We start from the raw sequence: 25353 nt of genomic DNA on the forward strand, positions 1-25353 counted from the left end.
GCAGTTTATGTTAATGGAACCCCAGCTGTGGGTGTGGTTACCCTGGAAGACTCTCATACAATGCCCCCAGGCTGTGTTCCTGAGCAAGGTGGGAATGACCATACGAATTTATTAAAAAAAAAAAAAAAAAAAAAGGCTGGAAAATCAACTTGGTGTAGACCTGTCTACTAAGGATCACTAATCACCTTCATTTACAAAGGATAGCGTCTCTTCACTCCCCTGGAACCACCATTTTCTGTAATGTCCACATAGACAGATTCAGCCCTCCAACCCGCCTAACCTTGGAAAGTCATGATTTCCCCCAGAAGGGCAATGTGGGATGGTACTTATCTTCTACCGTGGTCGATGGTCTGTCAGCTTTTTCTCTGAACTCAGCCTCCCAACCAAAGTCCCAGATTACCACTGGTGTATTAATTGTTACATTTTTGTGGCCCAAGTAGGGAGAGACACCTCCGTCCTTTATTCTTCAAGGCATGAGACAATCACGAAGGTCCTGTGTATCGTGCTTTTACTCAAGAATTAGAAATAATGGATTGAAATTACAGTAAAGAAATCATGTAAGATCAACTGTTCATTTCAACATTCTTTAAATCCTTCTTCCAGCCCCACCACAGAGGTATGTTGCAGGAGGAGTTCTTTAGAAAGCAGAATCTTAGACAAAATCCGGTGTGCAGGATGGGAGTCCTCTTGGAAGGGCTGTGGAAGGAGAGGTAGAGAAGCGGTATTAGGCAGACAGGTTCAGCTGTGATGCATCTCCGTGAAGGCTTCAGAAGACTCCGTGGAGAACTCTGAACCTGGAATGGCCCTTCTAAGTTACCTCAAATTGGGGAAAAATGGACAGTCCTTTATACCACTGTTTCATTGGAGCTGAGTTGCTTCAGAAGGATACCACTGGGTGAGGTAATGCTCTTTAGTCTAGCCTGTTTTCAAAGACAACTGACAGCTGAGTGCTTTCTGTCAGTAGTCCTCCTACCAGCTAGAATAAGTGTTTTCTAAAAGGGGATCTGAAGGGGCATTACAGTGTCGACTGCAGGAGGCTTTGACTGGCTATCTCTCTCCATGCACATGGTTACACCCATTTGGCCAGATCCTACTTTCTGTGTACTTAGCCCCCTTTTCCATCATCCTCTCTTTTCTCTGAGTCCTCTCTAGGCTAAGTACTGTGTCTTACCTTTAATAATGAAAATTTCTATGAACGTTGCTCTCCTTAACAGAATAACTTCCCTTTGGGACCACGGAGAACAACCAGAAGCTTTGAAATCACAGATTTTCCTTAATGAATCTATATGTTCCATATTAAATTCTTAGGTGGGGTGACCAAGATCAAATTCACTGCTTCTTTCATTTGTCTGTACTGAATTTTAAGTGCAAATGATAGTTTGGGGCTGATAAAGTTATTTTTCCCCTTTCCAGAGCAAATGTGAATAACTTTTGTGTATGTGTATTTCTTTTAAAAAAACAAAAACAAAAACAAGATTAAATTTTCAAGACTTAATGATACACAAAATGCATATAGTATTGTATCTTTTAAAAAAAATTTTTTTAAATGTTTTATTTATTTTTGAGATAGAAAGAGACTGAGCATGAGCAGGGGAGGGGCAGATAGAAAGGGAGACACAGAATCTGAAGCAGGCTCCAGGCTCCGAGCTGTCAGCACAGAGCCCGACGCGGGGCTCGAATTCACAGACTGTGAGATCAGGACCTGAGCTGAAGTCGGACACTTAACCAACTGAGCCACCCAGGCGCCCCTACTATTATATCTTTAATACACTCCCTCCATTAATATTAAACAGTATTTAAACAGCTTATCTTTTTGCCTTGTCTGTATATATGAGACACACTTCTGAATACAGGTAAGATTTACACTGCTCCTTCCTAAATAAAAATTAAAATTAGCACCTAGAAAACAAACAAAGAAAAAAATCAAAGCATAAAACTTTAGTGAAATGAAAGCTTTTCTTGTTGAGTATTCAACAATAATATCTGGGGCCGTGAAATTACATTTTATTGGCCTAAATTATATTACAATCCATTGACATCACATAATGATAATCCAATTCCATTTCTTAAATAAATACCACAAACAATACTCATGTTCAGATGTCCCTACACAATTTTAAATAAATTCAAGAATTTGTTTACATTCTGATTTGATATATCGGTCAATAAAATCTTTGGACAAGTATGTAACTTCCAGGATGTCGCTGTAGATATAGATAGGAAAAAAACACCTTATAAAGTAATTTATCTTGAACAGTGAGTTAAGCTTCTCCTGATATATTTAGGTTATATCAGTCTAGTATGGCTTTCTCTACTTAGCAATGACTTGATAAAACGACGTTAAAAAACAAACACACTCTAACAACATTTTTGCACAATTTGGCTCCATGTAACAAAAAAACTGGCTCCATCTTTAAATATAGAGCCTAATCCTGATTCATAAAGTCTCAGTTGTGTGTGTATTTCAGTTTATTTTTTCCCTTCCCATTATACACAGATAAGAGTGAGTGAAATAAATTTGCATTCAATACTAGTAAAGCAGTATGGTTTTATATACACACATATATATTTGTTATAAGTGTGTGCATGTTCATATACATACACAAAAATAGTATCTTCTTTTAAAAAATGGTTAGAGGTCATCAATGGCTAATATAATTCTGACAATGAAATTTCATTTAATCAAGTTTTGGGTTTTTTCTACATACAGAGAGATACTCAAAACATTTGTGACCTAGTGGGTTATAGATGTAATATCTTGATTCAGGGGTGATTTTGGAGACATTGAAAACATGTATAAATATGGAACTTTATGAAGACCTTGAAAAATAGAAATATAGCAACCATCTTTAAGGTTGTATTTTGTCCCAGCCACTTTGTATATAACATCTCATCAAATCCTTGTAAAAGCTCTAAAGCTATTGTTGGTGTTGTTATATTTTACATATGAAGAATTTGAAGCTCAGAAGACAAAGTGATTAACCCAAAGTGAGGTTAGAGATTTTAATCCAAAACTCCTTAGCCCCAAAGACCTTGGTTTTTTTACTCTTCAACCATGATGCGGCTACGGGGCCCATGTTTAAAAACTGACTGGTCCTGGGCTTTGGCATGGTCAGTTTGGCATTTTCAGCCATTATCATTTCATCTCTTAATTCAGTAAACATTTATTTGTGCCTATGGATGCTAGGAAATATGATAGAATCCAGTGTGGCTGAACCAGCTAATTTTGGGTATATGCTTAGGTAATTTTTTTTGGATGGGGGCGAGAACTTAACAGTGGAGTATTTGGTCATGTCATTCAGTCCTTGTCATAAGCATGTTTCTGGGATGGTGTTAGATATGAGCCTATTTAGAAACATGAGATTAGTCCCGATAACACCTTAAAGTGTCTGTAATCTTTTCCTTTCTATGAAAACAAAATGAAATCATTTAAAGCTTGGGAGAAATTTTAAGTTGGCACAGAAAATTGAGGGAAAAATGCATATTCATTAATTTCCTAATCTAATTGAAAGGACACCTGCAGGTTTTATTGATTAGGCATCTTAGCAATAACTCGGTTGCCTTAATTAGTTCTCTTATAACTGCATGGAGATTAATTTTCACTCTGAGTATCAAATCACAGAAATCAAATAAAAATATTTATTGAGTGTCTTCTGAGTGTAAGTCATCATGAAATGAGAATTGGAAAAATCTGTGAGTTCATCACATTTGTCCTCCATTTAAGAATAATGCTATTTGTCTTCTCCAGTATTTCTTCCGGGACCTTATCTGATGTGATTTTGACTATCTTATCCTAAGTCACAAATTTTGACAGAGGACTTTATTTTTCCAGGTGAGCAGTTGAGCAGTCGATTCTGTCTTTACCCACTTGGAAAACCCTCTGGTTCTTACCAGGAAAACCCTCCATTCTGTTGTAAGCACTAACATTAGCACATAGCAGAGTAAGTAGCTCCATTCCCTATTCTATTAATAGCTCTCTGGTTTCCTTTTCCAGAATCTCCCCACATCACTCTCAGCCATGGTGCATAGTGAGTCTAGCAATAATCACAGGCTCCAGCAAAGGCCATGAAACCTAAGCAAAACTGGTTAAAACCTTGTTCATCTGGATTTGTTTAGGGAAGGGAAGGTAACCGACTGGGTCAATGAGAACCCTTCCCCAGGATTTTCTGGTATTATCGAGGGGGAGAAACTCTCTTTCATCTTAGAAGATCTCAGTCTGCAACTGTCGGGTGCTACTCTGTGGATGAGGCCTATCTGTGAGTGAGGTCACTCCAGAGGAAGGTAGAGATAAGGAAGGAGAGAAGAAAATTAGGCACTAAGTCTAGCTTTCATCATTTCAGCCTTTGACTGGAACTAGACCTACTCTTGAACTTTTCTAATACATGAGCCAATTAATTACCATTTTGAAATAGTGAATCAAATCGGATTTCAGTGCTTCTGATAGCCACATGATAAGTACACAGATCTACCTGGACAAATGCATCAGTGGGAAGGAAGAGACAGCACCACCTTATTGTATACAGTCCTTCCTCTTCTCATCTACTTCTGTCCTTGTCATTTATAGCATTTCCCTCTAACATGCTTCCTTCCCTTTAGCATCTCTACTAAGGTGCCAATGGGGAATTTAGTTTGGCAAAGTCTCTCTTGGCAATCTGCCCTATACCTGAGCTACCACTGCTTGAAGAAGTTTGGGATCTGCCCAGACTACCTGAAACGGGAGTGATGCAGGAATTGCATTTGTATGAGATCATTCTATCTTAGGACTTTCTTCTGTAGTCTTCAGAGCTGTCACATTACTTTGTTCCTGTAGTTCACTGAATCTTGACAGCTGTCAGGCAAGACTTGATACAGTGACAATACAATCAATTAAGAGGCTGGGAAGAAGATGCTGGCTTCTTCCTAGCACATGAGTTCACCTGTCTCCACCAAGCACTAATTAACTATTCTGTTTGGAGAGTGCTTCACAATGTGGCAGATTACAAGGGTCTTCAGACAAGCTTTTGATGAGGAGTTTTGTCTGGCTTGTCCAATTGTTCCAGTGAATCTCTTAGAGTTCAACTTTTCTCATATTGCTTAATATCACTCAGAGCCGGTGCAGTCATGTGCTGTGGTTACAGACTCATCTGGAATGGTGACCCTTTCTTTTAGGGCTCTTGCTCTAATCTGCGGTTATGTGTTGTATGTTTCTTGATGAAGGCTTACCTACCTATCTATGCCATTAGCTACATGAAACTAACTCATCTTGGGGCGCCTGGGTGGCTCAGTTGGTTAAGCATCTGACTTCGGCTCAGGTCATGATCTCATGGTCCGTGAGTTCGAGCCCCACATTGGGCTGTGTGCTGACAGCTCAGAGCCTGGAGCCTGCTTCAGATTCTCTCTCTCTCTCTCTCTCTCTCTCAAAAATAAATAAACATTAAAAAAAAAAAAGAAACTAACTCATCTTTGAATCTGCAACACCTAGCACTGTGCCACACATATGAAGGTATTCTGTGAACACTTGTTTAAAGAAAGGATGAATAAACAACTAAAAGAACGAAAAGGGTATAAAATCACATTTAAGGAGATGAACTGAGAACATCCATTTGATAAAAGATGGGGAGGACAGGAAGCAGAACACATACGCAGTGAGATAAAGAAATCCCTTTCATTGAGAAAGAGTACACATTCTACCCACGGGACCCCTTGTGTCTACTCTTTTAACCCGAGTGAGCACTACCTCACACTAAACCTGAGGTAGAGGCTACAATCCCCATGCTGCTCTGAGAATAGGGAATAGGGAAATCTTTGTGAAGGCCTTGCTGGAAAGGGGGTGAGATGAGACAAAAGGAGAGAAGTTCACGGATGCATTGGTCTTGGTGCTAGAAAGTACTTGAGAAGACCACCTTGTACAGCCTCCCACCTTTTGCAGGAATTTTTGCATTTATAGATGTGTCATCCATAGGGGTTTGTTGACTTTTATGAAGTTCAAAGTCATGGTTATCTACAGGAAATGGCTTCAGTCTGTTTCAGAAACAAACCAATTTAGACTCTTTTCAGAGTACAGTTGGGCAGTTCCCTGTTAGCCGAAAGATGGAAACTCGAACTTTTTGAAACTTCTTTGAAAATGACGGATATGAGTGGAATGAATCACCATGTCTGTCCACAGGGGGAGTTTCCCACAGCTGTGATGCAATACTAAGAGACGGTGTGGGGGGTGAGTGTGGAAAAAGGTGTAGAGATGTAAGAGTCACATAGGGTGGTTCCAATTCTCTCCTGTATCAGCAACAACAACAACACCATGAAGAAGAGAAACCCTAACTTTCCTTGCCTCTGTGAAGGAAGTTAAATTGCATGTGTAACCCAGAGAGTGGCTGAGTGTGATCATTTCAACACCACAGTGATGGAAAGCTCTCTGGAGGAGATCCTGCTGGCCGTGTTGGAGTTTCACAAGATGGCTGTGAAAATACCCAGTGCTGCCCAGACACCTTTACTCCATCACACCGTGAAAGGACACATGTAGCAGGAGGGAGACATGCTTCTCCACCTAACTGAATCCTAAATAGAACATTTCCCGAAGGAGGCAGAGCAGTGTGAAGACTGGATGACAGCACCACGACATTACAAATATGGGGAGGAACCGAAACCCTTTCTGATCAGGATTGTTGAAAATCCACGGAGAATCTGGGGGACCCACCCTCCCGTTTAGCCCCTGGGCAAGGCAGAGCCCACAAGCAGTCTTCTGAAGGATGCAGGGGTCAGAATGGTTCAGATGGTCTGTGGTGGGGGACACGGGCGTGAGCAGTGAGGGGGCCTGGATCAGGTCCTCGTGCTTCTTCACCACGGAAGCTGCAGGTCACACACAGGAAGCTGCTGTTGAGTGAGCCCTAATGCCAGGTGAAGAGAAATGTAGAAGACCAACCGGTGATCCGTCCTTGAGGACGATGTGGGATGTGGCACAGCCAAGCTCCAACTAATGAGGAACAGCTTCACCAAAGTGGCCACATTTAAGTCCATTATCCACATTCAAAATGGCCTTGGGGCACAGAAGTAGGAGGCAGAGGCGGGTAAGGGTACAGGCCAGGCCTATTGATGTGGGTATGGGTGAGGCCCGAAGGGTGGAGATAATGTCTTCCTTCCCCTGCCTGGGATGCACAGGCAATTAAAAAATGGTTTTTATCTTAGACCGCTAATTCTTAAGTTTCAGTGTGCCTAAGAATTACTTAGGGGATGAACCAAATGCAGATTCCTAAATTCTATCACCAGAGAGTATAAGAAACTCTTTCCAGGAGAGACTGGAAATGCAAAGCTTGAGATTTTTTTTATTTGCATGAAAGCTGTCATTAAGGGAAGAAAAAAAATATACGTTGGAGTTTTCAAAGGCGTTTTCCTTTCTATTATGACAGTTTTTGCATGCTTGTACTTTTACACATTTTTATTGGATCTTGGAGTAAGCCTGTCCCTCACATAAGCAGGGAAAAGTTGTCATTGGATGACATCATTGTCAATCATCTGGATCAAGTGCAGGAAGCTGGTGGCCTCAGCAAAGACAGGTTGTTACTAAGTTGTGGGCTTTATTGAAAAAAAAAAAACAACAACAAAAACCAAAAAACAAAACACAACATAAAAAAACTTTCTGAGGGATGTAACTGTTTGAGTTCTAAAGCTTTCAAGCCACAGCTTTATAAAGAGAAACTGAATTACTTGGGGTATGGCAAGAACCAGAGTCTTTGGCCAAGAATTCCCCCAAGTAGCAGGTTTGGACTAGGGAGCAGGAATCTGCATTTGCACACATCATTTATTATTTGATCCTTGTGCACACTTTCAGAACCACTCCAGAAAAATGTCATTATGTGAAATGGTTCTTCAATTTTCAGTTACCTCTTTTTTTTTTACTTAGTAAGTACTGTAGTAATTTTCAAACTACTCCTGAGTCTTATGAATCCACAGAGGTGTCTCTTGAACCACCTACCAGAACCCAGCAAAGAATCTAAAGAATCAAAAGGTTCTTTGTACCTTGATCCCACATCAGAGCATCTGAGCTTTTATGTATATAGTCATTTATAAAGGGGTAGCACATAAGAGTTCATCTGAAAAAAGAGTGCCACTGTTAACAGGAAAACAAAACACCACTGTGAGCAGTAACAACTTGAAAGTCTCTGGACCAAATAGGTTCATTGTAAAGCTCTCTGTGTCAGGCTCCACCTGCCCTTCTGCCTTGTCTTTCCAGCTTCCTGGAACTTTCGGTGGGCCTCCCCTGCAGACCTGCTGGTGCCATAGCCAGTCCTGTCTGGGACAGGAAGCTTCTCAGCTGCCTCAGCACCACCCTCTGGTATGCCTTAGATTCCATGGTGCTGCCTGCAATGGTGCCTGGGCCCTGATGTCACTAGCAGGTTGCTGTGGCCCCCACCGACAGGCTTGAGTGGGTGCCCAGTTTCCTGGGGAGAGGCAGTAAGGCTTAAGAAAGAGGAAAGGCTTTGAAGTCAGACAGACTTAAGAGTCTAGCCCTGACTCTGCCATTTCTTAATTCTCTGATCTTAAGCAAACTGTCTCATGTCTCAAGGTCTGCTTTTCAAGTGTAAGCATAAGAGCATTCACCTTTCAGGGTTGTTATGAGATTCAATTAAATATGTAAAGAGCCTAGCACAGTGCCTGGTATTAGAAGACGCTCGGTGGGCTTCCTTTGAGTTGCAGCTTAAGGCTTGTGCTGCCAACGTGTCCGTGGTGCTTGATGTAACTTCACTAGACATTCCAGACTTCCCAGGAGCTTCATATTTAGTTTCAGTTGGAATTTGAAGTTATTTGGAGGTAAAACATATTTAATATGATGGCATTTACTAAAGTATAAAATATTTGACAAATGTCTCATCATAAAAGATCAGGAGGAAAAAAATTCACCAAGAGCCAGGAAGGTTTGAGCAATATAATGGAGAAGTTCGGGGGAATCAGACATCAAGTAGAAGCGTCTTGTCTCTCCTGGGTTTGTAAAAACCTTCGCCGAAATTAGTATCAATTTTTACCCTAGATATAAAACATGTAGTGCCAATAATAATACATCGTTTCAGTTTGAATTCACTGTATTAACTCCTTATAAGGAATTCTGTAGTAGTATTAGACTTGCAGATTCAAATTGCAAGGCGACCTACTTAACTGCTATTATTAGCTTCTGAATTCTCTTGACTGCTTAGATGGCTAGGCGTTAGGTTAACCTTTTCACACACAGATTTCATTTAAACACCAACAACTCTATGTCTTAGGTACTAATGCCATTCTCCTTTTGCAGAGGCAGACACCGAGGTCCACAGGTAAAGAGCTTGGCAGGGTAACAAAGCTAGTGAGTGGCAGGGGTGACGCTCAAACCCTGGTTGTTGGACTCCAGACCCACAGTGAACATTCCTGGACCCGTAGCCGTTCAGTTCCTTTCAGTCAAGGCTTAATCAGGAAATGAAAAGCAGAGCTCTTCCTAATCCAGCAATGCCCCCCACCCCCCATCTCTTTTTTCTCCAGTTCATCCATTTTCTCAATTAGCAACAATTCAACTGTCAATGATCAGGCATTTGAGAAATGAAAGAAAGGCAAAATTATCATTAATTGATTTTGAAGGGGGGGGGGACGAGTGCTTACATTTCTGAGACTGAGATCATTTCCCTCAACGTAAACATAATACCCGTCAGTACTGAATGCTTGCACCAAGTGCATGACACGTATTGTTGCCTGGAACACACAGGTCATCCGTGAGATGTCGTCACCCCCATGGAGCCGACGCATAGACATTTTGAATTACTTTAATGTGGTCACTTGGTCAGCAAGCGGTGGAGCCAGGAATCCAGCCCTGATAAATCTGATTCTGAAGTTTGTGCTCTTAACGTCTATACCACGTGTCTTCAGTTTTTGGAAGGAATTTTCATTTCTCATTCACTTTTATCTTCATTAGATACTAAGTATCTTGAAACCTCACTTTTTCTTTCCATTTCCTTTCACTTTCCTACAGAGTGCATTTCAAAGTGGTCTCCACGGCAGGGGCTCTGAGTGACTCCTAAGAGACAAAGGGGGGAAGGGAGGCGCATTTATGACCTGAAAAAAATGCCAGTAGCCACATTTGTTTTGTCCTGCTGATTCTTGTGGACAAACCCTCACCTATGGAGGAATCTCATAAATCTTGAAAGATGTGTGATTAGATCTTCACTGGGTGTGTAGTTTATCAGTCCACTTTTGTACCTTCCTGGTAAATGTGCATTGATTTACATGACTATCCCTGAGGGCAATGAATTACTGAGAAACACAGATGAAGTGGAGTTTCTCTGAGTGGAAGTACACCAGGCTCTGATCCACAGGATCTTGTTTACCCTTCTTTCTAAACATTCATCAGCTGAATGGCAGTGCATTTGCTTTCTGCTATACAGATGTTAATGTCTTGTCTCTGCATTCTTTGAATTTTTATTATCCTTGTAAAAAAACACAAGGCAACAAGGCCAACTGCATAACCCAATTTCCTTCTAAGCTTTCTTTCTGAAAACTCGCCTCTTCTTGAGCTCCTATTTACAGTTATTGGTTGCAGTTCATTCAGTTATTCATTTTTTTTTTAAGTCCACAAATACCTATAGAGTCCTGGGCACCGGGGTAGACCCGAGCTAAAAACACAGATATGGTTTTCACCTTCATAAAACTTACAGCTCGGGGTGCGTGGGTGGCTCAGTCAGTTAAGTACCAATGCTTGGTTGCAGCTCAGATCAGGATCTCATGGTTCGTGAGTTTGAGACCCGCGTCCGGCTCTGCGCGGGTGGCACAGAGTCTGCTTGAGATTCTCTCCCCCTCTGCCTCTCCCCCACTCATGCTTGTGCGCAGTCTCTCTCTCTCAAAATAAATAAATCAACTAAAAAAAAAAAAAAAAGAAGGAAAGAAAGAAAAAGAAACACGGACATTTTATAGTGTTAAAGAATAAAATTTCAACTGAGTAAATTTAAACATCGAATTGGGTTTATTAAGCAATTCATGAATTGGGCAGCATCCCAGCTAGCAAGCAGAGGGGAGCTCTGAAGAATTGTACAAAATGGAAGGTTTTTATAGGAAGGAGGATGGGGCAAGAGGTTATTAACAAAAGAAAAGGAAGGATTATTTCAGGCCAGGACGTCATCTTTTTGGGGAAGGGAGTAGGCAGGGTTTTTAATTATACTGATAACATCACTCATGCTGATAAGGAAATTTCAGATTTACTGTTAAAATGTCACATTCTTGGAATAGGTTGAAACTGTAACTAAGTCTTGGCTTGCTGTTTTGGGGGCCAAGTGGCTCCATTTTGGACTTTTTTTCTTTCTTAACAATTGATATTATTTTCATAGTGTTGATTAGTAAAATTTATTAAGCCTTTCCATACAATCTCTCTCGTTTAACCCTCAAAACAGCTCAGGAGGTAGAGATTACTGTCAGTGTATAAATGAGGAAAATGAGGTTTTCGGGGTAAATAATTCACTCAACTGACAGAGCCAGCAAGTGGCAGGTTTGGGATTTTAACCCAGTTCTTCGGCAGAAGAGTCCATTTGTCCTTTCTTAATGCTATGGCGACATCACATTAGTTAGTGTTGCTTTGAACTGGTGCTCACATTTTTACCTGACTTTTAAAATCTTTTCATCTCATTTATCTCTATTGCGCATTCATAGACCCCTTATGCATAATTATTGACACAACACTGAGAAGTCCTAGCTAGCCCCTTTAGCCAGTTGGATTATTCTCTATTTTCCATTCCCCAAACTCCCTCACTATAGCTCGTCACAGCACCTTCCTTTGGCCCATCAAAGTCGAGGACTTCTTGGATGGCAGTTATGTTTATGATTATCTGTGGCAAAGACTGAAATGTATGCTGAAAATTGTTTATGTTTTTAATGTGGTCATATAACAAACTTCTTGGGTGAACTTAACAGTGTGATAAATATGGTGGTCTTCTTTCATTTCCATTTGACTTGTTTTTAAAATATTAGGCTTGTGCAACAGAAGAAGCCCTTATGCCATATGAGAGCAAGTTATATATGCTTTCTTGAGCCCTATGCAACAGAGAGGCAGAAGGAGGAAATAGATTGGCAGATGAGATCTAAACATTGTAAAGGTTCTCCTGAATCCTAATTTAACATGTCTAGAAGGTCCCCTTGTAGAGACTGTGTTAATATTAAAAAGATCTTTGCTAAAATAACAGTACAAATGTGTCTGAAAACTTATTAATGATTGTAACACACTTAGTAATATAAAAAAATGTTATACAACATACATTATACGAGGGCCCCTGTATGTTCTTACAATGGGGTTTGGTAACACCTGGATTAGAATGAAAATACAGATTTCTGCTGCCTTAAATGCTTTTTGAAGTAACATGAGTAAGTAATAATTAAAAAAATTAATTTCTCTTGAAGTCAAACTAACATAAGCCTGATTCAGAATATCCTTTGGCTTTTTGTAGTTCATGTGGAATAAATATTCTCTAATTGGGACTTGGCTTTTGAACCCGTTGGTAATAAGCAACTGTTTCATAATACTATAAATCTGTCACTCTAAATGATCTTGATTATCGTGAAAGTACACAGCATTTATTCAAAGCATATTTATTGTGCATCTACTATAGGCTGAAGTATGAGGTTTTGATTGCATATAGTTTGGCTGCTGCCCCCACCCTCACCTTTCTATTAATTGAAAGCTATCTTGACTCTTTCTGCAGGATTAATGCTTAGAATGTCAGCAAATTCAACCCATCACCCCTCTGAATACATTCATCTTCCTACCAGGGTAAGTGCAATGTTCTTTTGGGTATTTATTTTATAGCCTGTAACCTTGGTGAGCTCTCTTATTAGTTCTAATACTTTTTTTTTATCTGATTCCCTTAAGTTGCCTAAGTAGGCAACAATCATATCTTCTTCAGATTAAGATATATTTGGCTCCTTTTTTCCAAAATATGTATCTCTTAAATTCCATCATAGCATTAGGTAATAATATCGGTAATGGCCAACATTCTCTGCTTATTCTGTATTTTAATAGAAATACTTTAGAATTTCACAATTAAAAGTAATATTGACTGTTTACAATGGAAGTCCTTCATCAAGTTAGAGAATTATCCACCTGGTCCCAGGAAACTAAAAGTTTTAAGCAGTAGTGGGTGTTGAATTTTATCAAAAATGTTTTGGCATCAGCTATGTAAGATATAACTTACAAAGGTAACACTTAATCTTTGTTCTGGACCCACTAGCTGCGAATCTCGTGTGAAGGCCATTGTGATCATTGGGATGAAAGGAAATAAGGGCCTAGCCAGGCAGTTACCTGACCACCAGCTGCTGGAGAAGAATCTGAGTAGGAAACAAGTCCATTAATTCCATAGGCACGGAGGGTTATATACTTGGTATGTGGTGCCGAAGAAAAATATAAGAATGGTATCTACTATATTGGAGATGCCAGTTTGAGCCACATGTATATGAGGAAAGTATTATAGGAGTACTGTAGTTTTGAATAAAAAGGAGGTCGGTGAGCCAAAAAAAATGAAATCAAGCTGTAACAAGTCAGAAAAAGAAAAAGGAAAGGTGGTAACAAATGTGAAATCAACTTTTCTTAAACTGACCAAAGTAAATTGGAACGACCTTGAATAGAATTCAATAAACATTAGCTGTGGTTTATGAGAAAGGTACAGGTTGGAGAAAAAGGTCAGCAAACGATTTGAACAACAGCAGTACCTCAACCATTGAGAGTTAATGCACTTGCCAAGGGCCAGAGCCACCGAAGTGAGCAGAAAGCTCAAGGATGCGTTCCTCAAGAGGATGGAAACCTGAACATTTTTGAGGATAAGAAGCCAACAAAGAAAAATTTTGAGCAAACCAGATATAAGGAATTACTGGCGGAGAAAAATCTGCAGAGGTGGGCTAGTGGGAGGTTTGGAAATGGAGAGAGGGAATAGGACCAGGAGGAAGCAGATGTAGGAGTTAATTTAGGAAAGAGGATGAGTGTGTAAAAGTACATAGGAATGTGCCCAAAATATATACATAGATATTTTCTGGAAGAGAAAAAGAAAAAAATGGCCTCAAGCTTCACAGTGACATAATAAACGGGGTTCTCTGCTCTGAAGATGGAACTAGACATAGGACAAAAGAAAAACTGGGCAACAACTACAATGTGGAATTTTCCATAGTGTTAATGAAGGGTAAAAAGAATTTTTGAGCATTAATTAGGAGCCACTGTCTGAATCTATTAAGGGCTAAGAGGCTAGAAGATGAAGTTTACTCAGTGTGTGACTTTCTCTAGCTGTTTTCTAGGGCAGGGGTGATCTAGGGTTGAGGGCTGGTGTGAGGAATAGGAAAGAGGTCCAAGGAGGCAAAGGGATCAGGAGTCATAGTTTCTCTAACATCAAAGGGCTGACCAAAGCCTCAAGCCAGGGTAGAAATTCAACCATAATCTAGTAGATTATTATAGATGATATGTATTCAGCCTTTGTATGTACAAGTTAACAAGACAGAAATAGACATAATTACTTAAATCTTTAACTGCAGAGCCCCAGTGTAGACACACATCAATAAGGTTGGCCCTTGAGCTACCTAATTTCAGCAGTAGAGCTTTTATTAACCACGGTTTATGTTTGAGTTGACTATGTCATGACATTGCCATATATATATATATTTTTTATATATATTATTTATATATATTTATATACAAATAATAAATATAAATATATATAATATATATAAATATATATATAAAATATATATCTTGTCCCTGCCCAGTAAAGTAAAAGGAAAATTGAGCTAGTAATCAATAAGTGTAGATTTTTACCCTTATCTTAGCCACACAGCTGTGTAATTAGGGTAGACCGTATTATTGTTTTGAATCTCAATTTCTCTATCTATTAAAGGGAGGGGATGGGGAGAGAGAGGGAGGATGGGGGAGAAAGAGGGAGGAAGGCAGGGTGAGAAGGAGGGAGATAGAAAGGGCGAGAGAGAGAGAGAGAGAGAGAGAGAGAGAGAGAGAGAGAGAGATTAAGGTAGATGTGTTTTAAAGATGTCCTCCTGGTTCCAGCACTTCATAACCATAAACCAATGAGTATTTTCTGTGGACTTAGAATGCCTTTAACATTCTTTTTGAATGAGATCCTTTTCTTCCTCATTAACTCTTCATGAAAATTGTCCAGCTTGTCTCCATTTTCCTCTTTATTTAAAAATGTTCACCTCTTCCTCTCCTCCCCATCCTCCTTCAACAACATAGGCTAAGAAACATTAAGGTCATGATTTCTCTAATAAAATTATTTATGCAATCTATTTCCTTTTTTTCTTTCTTTGTTTCCTCTTCTTATTAGGGTATCTTTTGACTATTTTTAAAAGATAAAGGTATCATTTTTATTACCATTATCATGATTACGGCATCGATGCTGCCACAATGCCTTATATGAAAATTATTTTTACTTCCAATATCTCAGGTAGCAAGGTTCCTGTTAGAGAGACTAGCAGAACTCTATGGAGACCTCAAAGTTAAGCTTTTATTTCAAGAATCAGCCAATGAATGTTGCCATTCTTTAATTAACAGGAAAGAGGTGAATTGGTTCCAAGTTCTAATTAAAAACATGTAATGCTCTTGTACCAGAATGTTTATTAAGGAACCAATGATTGCTTGTTGACTTTATTATAATACATCAGGCAAATATTTTTATTGTCAGTGTTACTTAATGAATAAATTGATGACTACAGGTATTTTCCTCAGTGTTTCTAAATGGAAAGATTCTCAAAGCATGTATGAAGACACGGACACAGAATTTAGTCCACCTAAAAGTGATTAGCTCAAACCCAATCAAAACAAGATCAAGGACTTCAAAGTGTTTCTTTAATTTTGCTTTAATTAATTTATATCCTATGTCATATCCTCCCCCCTCTGCTTATAAAAAAAAAAAAAAAAAAAAAAAGACCACTCCACTAAACTCAAAGCAGCCTAATAAAGGTAATAAAATACAGCATGATAAAATAAATCTAAATGTTCAGATGCTATACTGCAATATGTTAACAATCATTATCCAAGTGATGGGATAATCTTTAATTTTCTTACATATTGTCTGTCTGTATTCCCTACATTTCTCAACAGTGAACACATATCAACAATATAAAAATAATACAAGTAATGCTAAAATAAAGGTACAGTAATTTAAAATGAAGTCAGGAGTACCTTAGTCAGTTGAGCATCTGACTCTTGATTTTGGCTCAGGTCATGACCCCAGAGTTGTAAGATCAAGCCCCATGTTGGGCTCTGTGCTGAGCATGGAGCCTGCTTAAGATTCTCTCTCTCTCTCTCTCTCTCTCTCTCTCTCTCACTCTCTCTCTCTGCTCCTTTCCCCCACTCACACATACTCTCTCTAAAAATAATATATAAAATAAAATAAAATAATAAAATAAAAAAGCAAAATAAAGTCAAAAGTAAGATTAGTGCTTGGAATGCATGCTCTGACTTTAAATATGCTTGTTTGATGCCAGTCACGAATTTAACTGAGTTTTCTAGCATCCAATGCAAAAATGAAAACAGAACCAATTCTGAGTTTAATTTTTTTTTAACGTTTATTTATTTTTGAGACAGAGAGAGACAGAGCATGAACGGTAGAGGAGCAGAGAGAGAGAGGGAGACACAGAATCTGAAACAGGCTCCAGGCTCTGAGCTGTCAGCCTGGGGCTCGACGGCGGGGCTTGACGGCGGGGCTTGAACCCTTGGACTGCGAGATCGTGACCTGAGCTGAAGTCGGACGCTTAACCGACTGAGCCACCCAGGTGCCCCAAAGGTGTCTGAGTTTAAAAGCCATCTATTTCTCAAGAGAGGAGCACATAATCCTGTTGTTGATACTTAAGAAATATCTCATACCTGGATTATACTATGTAGTGTGAGAAATCATAACTCAAACTGTATTCTAGAAACCACAGTGATGAGTTTAATGGAATGGTCCGTGTAGGTCTCAATTCAGACTAATGACATTTTACCAAAGAATAATTTGATGTAAGGCAATTGCCTAGGAGGTCAGCATGATGCCCAAAATGTATTGGGCATATCTGATAACATGTTCATTGCATACCGAGATTTTTGAGCACCTAGAGAAATGGATATACTGAATATCCTCCAAGCAATTATACATAAATATTGTCTCATTCAAACTTTTATTTTTAATTTATTTTTTTGAAACATTTTAATTTATTTATTGTTTACTTTATATCCAAGTTAGTTAGAATATGGTACAATAATGATTTCAGGAGTAGATTCCTTAATGCCCCTTATGCATTTAGACCATCCCCCCTCCCACAACCTCTCCAGCAACCCTCTGTTTGTTCTCTATATTTAAGAGTCTTTTATGTTTTGTCCCCCTCCCTGTTTTTATATTATTTTTGCTTCCCTTCCCTTATGTTCATCTGTTTTGTGTCTTACAGTCTTCAGATGAGTGAAGTCATATGATATTTGTCTTTCTCTGACTAATTTCACTTAGCATAATACCCTCCAAATGGCAACTCGCAAATGGCAAGATTTCATTCTTTTTGATTGCCGAGTAATACTCCATTGTATATATATATACCACATCTTCTTTATCCATTCATCCATCGATGGACATTTGGGCTCTTTCCATACTTTGGCTATTGTCAACGTTTATTTATTTTTGGGATAGAGAGAGACAGAGCATGAATGGGGGAGGGGCAGAGAGAGAGGGAGACACAGAATCGGAAACAGGCTCCAGGCTCTGAGCCATCAGCCCAGAGCCCGACGCGGGGCTCGAACTCACGGACTGCGAGATCGTGACCTGGCTGAAGTCGGACGCTTAACCGACTGCGCCACCCAGGCGCCCCACTTTGGCTATTGTCAATAGCTCTGCTATAAACATTGGGGTCTGTGTGCCCCTTTGAAACAGCACACCTGTATCCCTTGGATAAATACCTAGTAGTGCAATTGCGGGGTCGAAGGGTAGTTCTATTCTTAATTTTTTGAGGAACCTCCATAGTGTTTTCCAGAGTGGCTGCACCAGTTTGCATTCCCACCAGAAGTGCAAAAGAGATCCACTTTCTCTGCATCCTCACCAACATCTGTTGTTGCCTGAGTTGTTAACATTAGCTATTCTACAGATGTGAGTGTTATCCTATTGTCGTTTTGATTTGTATTTCCTTGATGATGAGTGATGTTGAGCATTAGTTCATGTATCAGTTGGCCATCTGGATATCTTCTTTGGAGAAGTGTCTATTCATGTCTTTCGCTCATTTCTTCACTGGATTATTTGTTTTCTGTGTGTTGAGTTTGATAAGTTCTTTACAGATTTTGGATGTTAACCCTTTATCTGATACGTCATTTGTAAAGATCTTCTCCCATTCTGTCAGTTGCCTTTTAGTTTTGCTGATTGTTTCCTTTGCTGTGCAGAAGCTTTTTATCTTGATGAGGTCCCAATAGTTTATTTTTGCTTTTGTTTCCCTTGCCTCTGGAGACGTGTTGAGTAAGAAGTTGCTGCAGCTGAGGTCAAAGAGGTTTTTGCCTGCTTTCTCCTTGAGGATTTAGATGGCTTCCTGTCTTACATTTAGTTCTTTCATCCATTTTGAGTTTATTTTTGTGTATGGTGTAAGAAAGTGGTCCAGGTTCATTTTTCTGCATGTCACTGTCCAGTTTTCCCAGTACCACCGGCTGAAGAGACTGTCTTTATTTCATTGGATATTCTTTCCTGCTTTGTCAAAGATTAGTTGGCCATTCGTTTGTAGGTCCATTTCGGGGTTCTCTGTTCTGTTCCATTGGTCTGAGTGGCTGTTTTTGTGCCATATCATATAACTTTTTAAGTTTGAAAACAGGGGGTATGATCCTTCCAGCTTTCTAATTCTTCCTCAAGATTTCTTTGGTTGACATAGGTAGGGTCTTTTGCGGTTCCATGTGAATTTTAGAATTATTTGTTGCAGTTCTGTGAAAAATGCGATTGAAATTTTGATGGGGATTGCATTGGACCTGTATATTACTTTAGGTGATATGGAAATTTTAACAGTATTAATATTCTCAATCCACAAGCACAGAATTCCTTTCCATTTATTTGTCCATATCCTTTGATTTCTTTCATAAGTGTCTTACAGTTTTCATCTCCTTGGTTAAATTTATTCCTAGGTATTTTACTCTTTTTGATGAGGTTTTGAATGGTATTATTCTCTTGATTTTGGTTTCTGGTAGTTCATTATTAATATATAGAAATGCAACAATTTTGGGGGTGCCTGGATGGCTCAGTTGGTTGAGCATCAGATTCTTGGCTCAGGTCATGATCCCAGGATCGTGGGATGAAGCTCCAAATCAGGCTCCACAATCTCTTTCTCTCCTTCTGCCCCTCTCCTCTCTCTCTCTGTCTTAAAAAAAAAAAGAACTGCAACAATTTTGTATATTGATTTTTATATCCTGCAACCTTACTAAATTCATTTATGTGTTCTAATAGTTTGTTGTTGTTTTTTGGTGGAGTCTTTAGCCTTTAGGGGAAATTGGTCTATAGTTCTCCTTTTTAGTGGGGTCTCTGTCTGGTATTGGAATCAAAGTAATGATTTCATAGAAAGAGTTTGGAAGTTTTCCTTCCATTTCTATATTTTGGAACACCTTGAAGAGAATAGGTGTTAACTCTCCCTTACATGTTTGGTAGAATTCCCCTGGAAAGCTTTCTTGCCCTAGACTCTTGTTTTTTGGGAAATTTTTGATTACTAATTCGATTTCCTTACTGGTTATGGGTCTGTTCAAATTTTCTATTTCTTCCTGTTTCAGTTTTGGTAGTGTATATGTTTCTAGGAATTTGTCCATTTCTTCCAGATTGCCCATTTTACTGGCATAATATTGGCATACTATTGGCATTTTATTGGCATAATTATGGCATCATTGCTCATAATATTCTCTTATTCTTGTTTTTATTTCTGCTGTGTTGATTGTGATCTCTCCTCTTTCATTCTTGAGTTTATTTGGATCCTTTCCTTTTTCTTTTTGATCAAACTGGCTAGTGGTTTATCAATTTTGTTAATTCTTTCAAAGAACCAGCTTCTGGTTTCATTGATATGTTCAACTGTTTTTTCGGTTTCAATAGCATTAATTTCTGCTGTTGTCTTTATTATTTCCTGTCTTTGGCTGGTTTGGGGTTTTATTTGCTATTCTTTTTCTAGCTCCTTAAGGTGTAAGGTTAGGCTGTATATCTGAGATCTTTCTTACTTCTTTAGGAAGGCCTGGATTGCTATATACTTTCCTCTTATGACTGCCTTTGCTGCATCCCAGAGGTTTTGGGCTGTGGTGTTATCATTTTCATTGGCTTCAATATACTTTTTAATTTCCTCTTTGACTTCTTGGTTAGCCCATTCATTCTTTACTAGGATGTTCTTCAGTCTCCAAGTATTTGTTACCTTTCCAAATTTTTTCTTGTGGTTGATTTTGAGTTTCATAGCACTGTGGTCTGAAAATATGCATGGTATGATCTCGATCTTTTTGTACTTACTTAGAGCTGATTTGTGTCCCAGTATATGTTCTATTCTGGAGAACGTTCCATGTGCACTAGAGAAGAATGTATATTCCACTGCTTTAGGATGAAATGTTCTGAATATATCTGGTAAGCCCATCTGGTCCAATGTGTCATTCAAAGCCATTGTTTCCTGGTTGATGTTTTGATTAGATGATCTGTCCATTGCTATGAGTGAGGTGTTGAAGTCTCCTACTATTATGGTATTACTATCAATGAGTTTCTTTATGTTTATGATGAATTTATTTACATATTTGGGTTCTGCCACATTTGGCGCATACATGTTTACAATTGTTAGGTCTTCTTGGTGGATAGACCCCTCAATTCTGATGTAATGCCCTTCTGCATCTCTTGATACAGTCTTTATTTTAAAGTCTAGATTGTCTGATATAAGTATGGCTACTCTGGCTTTCTTTTGTTGACCATTAGCATGATAGATGGTTTTCCATCCCCTTATTCTCAATCTGAAGGTGTCTTTAGGTCTAAAGTGGGTCTCTTGTAAACAGCATATAGATGGATCTTGTTTTCTTATCCATTCTGTTACCCTATGTCTTTTGATTGGAACATTGAGTCCACTGATGTTTAGAGTGAGTACTGAAAGATATGAATTTATTGCCATTATGATGCTTGTAGAGTTGGAGTTTCTGGTGGTGTTCTCTGGTCCTTTCTAATCTTTGCTGCTTTTGATATATGTATGTATATATATTCATCTTTTCTCCCCTCAGAGAGTCCCCCTTAAAATTTCTTACAGGGATGGTTTAGTGGTCACAAACTCCTTTAATTTTTGTTGGTCTGGGAAACTTTTTATCTCTCCTTCTATTTTGAATGACAGCCTTGCTGGATGAAGAATTCTTGGCTGCATATTTTTCTGATACAGCACATTGAATATATCCTGCCACTCCTTTCTGGCCTGACAAGTTTCTGTGGATAGGTCTGCTGCAAACCTGATCTGTCTTCCCTTGTAGGATAGGGACTTTTTCCTCCTTGCTGCTTTCATGATTCTCTCCTTGCCTGAGTATTTTGTGAATTTGCCTATGATATGCCTTGTTGATGGTCAGTTTTTGTTGAATCTAATGGGGGTCCTCTGTGCTTCCTGGATTTTGATGTCTGTGTCTTTCCCCAGGTTAAGAAAGTTTTCTGCTATGATTTGCTCACATAACCCTTCTACCCCTATTTCTCTCTCTTCATCTTCTGGGACCCCTGTTAGTCTGATGTTATTCCTTTTTAATGCATCACTAAGTTCTCTTATTTTTATTTTCTCTTATTTTTATTTCATGCTCTTTTGCCTTAGTCTCCCTCTTTTTTTTCTGCTTTATTATTCCCCATAGGTTTTTCCTCTATATCGCTGATTTGCTGCTCTGCCTCATCCATCCTTGCTGTCATGGCATCTATTAGAGATTGCAGCTCAGTTACAACATTTTTTATTTCATCCTGACTAGCTTTTACTTCTTTTATCTCTGCAGAAAGGGATTCTAATCTTTTTTCAACCCCAGCTAGTATTCTTATTATCGTGATTCTAAATTCTGGTTCAGACATCTTGCTTGTATCTGTGTTGATTAATTCTCTGGTTGTCATTTCTTCCTGCTCTTTTTTGGTGAATTCCTTAGTTTCATCATTTTGAAGGAAGAAACAGAATTAATAAAGTAAAAAAAACCCTTAAAATTAAAAAGTTAAAAATAACAGAAAGAAATCAAATTAAGGATGCTAGAGCCTAGGTGTTTTTTGGTCTGGTTGTTGAAAGAAGTTTGATAGATTAGATAAAAAAGGGAAAGATAAGAAAAGAAAAAAATAGACAAAAGAAAAAAAGCGGGGGAAAGGAAAACATTTGAAAATTTGAAAAAATGGATACAATAAAATAGAATAAAATGAAATGATGAAAGTAAAATAGAATTGAAAATATCTACAAAAAAGTAAAAAATACAGTAGAAAAAAATTGAAAATCTTTTTAATAAAAATGGAAAATAAAAATGTTTTTTTCTCTTTTGTATTCAAGAATAAGAAAAGAAAAAGAAAAAAATGAATAAAAGGACCAGCGAACAGAATAAAGTATGATTGAAATTACATCTGGTTTCCCATAGAAGTCAAGCTATAAAGCACTTTATAGTCTGTAAACTAAGCAGGTGGAGAGACTTGTGTTTGTCAAGAGTGCAAGAGCTCTCAAGAGCTCTCAAGAACTGGGTGGGGTTTAGTGTAACGGCTCCATTCTCCACTTAGAGGCACTGTTTAGCTTACTGGGGTGGATTGCTGTGGTGTGTCTAGGCATGTGTGTGCATGTGTGGGAGGGGTGAAAATAGTGTCACCCAGCTACCCAGTCTCAAGTATGGGAACTGTGTGTTTTCCACAACCAGCAATCAGGCATCCCTCCTTTGTCTCTGGCTTCTTTCCACCCCTGCTTCTTGTCTGTGACCAAGCCATCAGGTGCCAGGTGGCACCTCCCTCCTGAGTTTTATCTCAAATGGGGCTGCGTTTCTCACCCTCTCACTTCTGAAGGACTGTGGTTTTGATCTGCTCAGGTCCTCTGGGGGAGAGTCTCACTGAGCAATGGCCGGGTGCCCGCCCACCCCCAGGAATGTTTACAAGACCACACTGATGCCAATTCCCGCACTGATGCCAATGGGCTGGGTGCTAGCCCACCCCAGGAAAAGTTCATGTGATCTTGTAGCAGCAGTGTTTCAGGGTTTATGGAAAATCACAACACACATCTGGCACCAGGCTTCACCCTTAACATCCTTGTTCCAACACCAGCGAATATGGTTGTTCTCCAGAGTCCATTGGGACCTTTGTCTGTGTGGTGGCCGCACAGCCTCTACCAGATGTCCTCCCAGCAGAAGAACCGCCTCTCCCCGTGTGGCCCGCTCTCTGCTCCTGGGGATTCGCCCTTCCCACCAGAGCACCACCAGGTACCAAGCTACGGAGCCTCAGACTCTGTGCTCCCCCTATTTATAGAGTCTTAATGGAATTTAAACACTCTCCTTTATCCTTTCTCCCTTTTTTGTTCAGTCCCTGCAGCTGATTCCACTTTTTCACCTTCTGTCCAGCTGCTTTTGGGGGAGGTGCTTTTCCTGTACTCTCCCCCCATGTCTCTGTCCTCTTTCCACAAGCAAAAACAGCTCCCTGCCCTCCATGTCTTCTCTCTCCCCCAGTTCACCTCTCCATGCTGCATACCTGCCACGTTCTGTGGTTCAGGTTGTGAAGATTGTTGTGTTAATCCTCAAATCAGTTTTCTAGATGTGCAAGATGGTTTAGTGTTGATCTGGCTGTATTTCAGCAATGAGAGACGCAAAAAAAAAAACTTTCATGCTTTTCCACCATCTTGGCCCCTCCCCCCTCATTCAAAATTTTAAATAAGCAATAATTAATTTGTTATTATCTCTCCTGGAAAGCCTTGAGAATGGAATAATCTGATGATATTAGTTAATACATAGACATGTTTCCTTTAATAAAGTAGTGGGAAAATGAATACCTTTTATAAAAATTTAAGGTTTTAACAAGGACAAATGCATGGATAGATGGAGATCCCATCTCTCTCAGAGGCTGTCAGCAAAAAAACACTGTGGAAAGAACCAATGCTCTCCTTAGAAAGTGAAGTTGGATTTATTTTAACACCATTAAATGCGGGTTTAACTCTCTTTTAAATGTGTGAAGTTAAAAACTGAGTTTAAATATGTTATTTTTAAAAATCTAAACTTGATATGTTACCTTCATCCAGCTTCCCCTAATGTTAGCATCTTATATAACTCGAGTACATTTGTCAAAGCTAAAAAATTAATCTTGTTACAATACTGTTAATTAAACTACGGACTTGATTTGTATTTCACCTATTTTTTCTACTTATGTTCTTTTTCTGTTTTAACTGTATTACATGTAGCCAAAATGCCACCTTACTGTCCTCTAATCTGCGACAGTTCCTCAGTCTTTCCTTGTTCCTTATTTATTGAGAATTTTGAAGAATAGTGGTCAGATATTTTGTAGAAGGCCCCTTGATTCTGGTTTGGTTTGATGTTTCCTTATGATTAGACTGGAATTATGGACTTGGGGGAGACATGCTGAGGAGGTGAGGGACCGTTTCATTATATGATACCATATTGGATACATATTATTAACATGATTTATCACTGATCATGGTACCATTGATCTCTTGGTTAAGGTGGTATTTGTCATGGCTCTCTACTGTGAAGTTATTATTTTTCCTTTCATATTCTATTCTTTGGAAGTGAGTCACTAAGTTCAATGAACACTCAAGCAGGGGAGAATTAAGCTCTGCCTCCTGAAGAGGGGAAGAACTATATATATATATATATATATATCTCTTAGAATTCTTGTCTATGGAAGATTTGTCTCTTCTCCGGTATTTATTTCTTATTCAGTCATTTATTTCCCTTAGTATGGGCACATGGATATTTGTTTAATTCTTCGAGTATTAATCCAATGCTATAGTTCTTTATTTTGTTGCTCAGATTGTTGCAGTTTGGGCCATTGGGAGCTCTGTTGGGTTGGTTCCTGTGTCCTTTTGACATATGTCCATCTTTTTTCCTTTCCTTTTTCTTTTGTTCTTTTATTTTTAAATCCCGTTCTTTCTGGCACTACAAGATACTCCAGGTTCATCTTTCTTTTTCCTGCCCCAGCCCAAGAATTAGCCACATCTCCAAGGAGCCTTGTTAACGAACTTATTTTTTATTCATGAACTCAGAAACTTAAAATAAGGCTTATTTTCACTTAAGTGTCTGAAAGCTGAGGCAAATATGCAGATGGTCCATCTTATGCATATGGATCTTCCCTTGATCATTTAACTTTTACAGTGTCAGAAATCATATCTGACATGCAATTGAAGAACTTGCCAGTTATCAGAAAGCTTATTTTTATGGTTTTAGCCAGATGAATGCCATCTACACAA

General features: G+C 39.0%; 1 long non-coding RNA gene across 1 annotated transcript in view; it reads left to right on the forward strand.

Moving 5' to 3' along the window:
- The window catches only part of LOC121036211 (uncharacterized), a 191415-nt gene that overhangs the window by 160615 nt on the left and 5447 nt on the right, over positions 1-25353 (forward strand). The window contains exon 2 of the long non-coding RNA XR_005793281.1: positions 12681-12748. This is a non-coding gene — a long non-coding RNA (uncharacterized LOC121036211). The remainder of the gene's footprint in view (positions 1-12680; positions 12749-25353) is intronic.

The sequence above is a fragment of the Herpailurus yagouaroundi genome, unplaced genomic scaffold (assembly GCF_014898765.1).
Source record: "Herpailurus yagouaroundi ecotype Mexico unplaced genomic scaffold, PumYag 162, whole genome shotgun sequence".
NCBI lineage: Eukaryota > Metazoa > Chordata > Mammalia > Carnivora > Felidae > Herpailurus > Herpailurus yagouaroundi.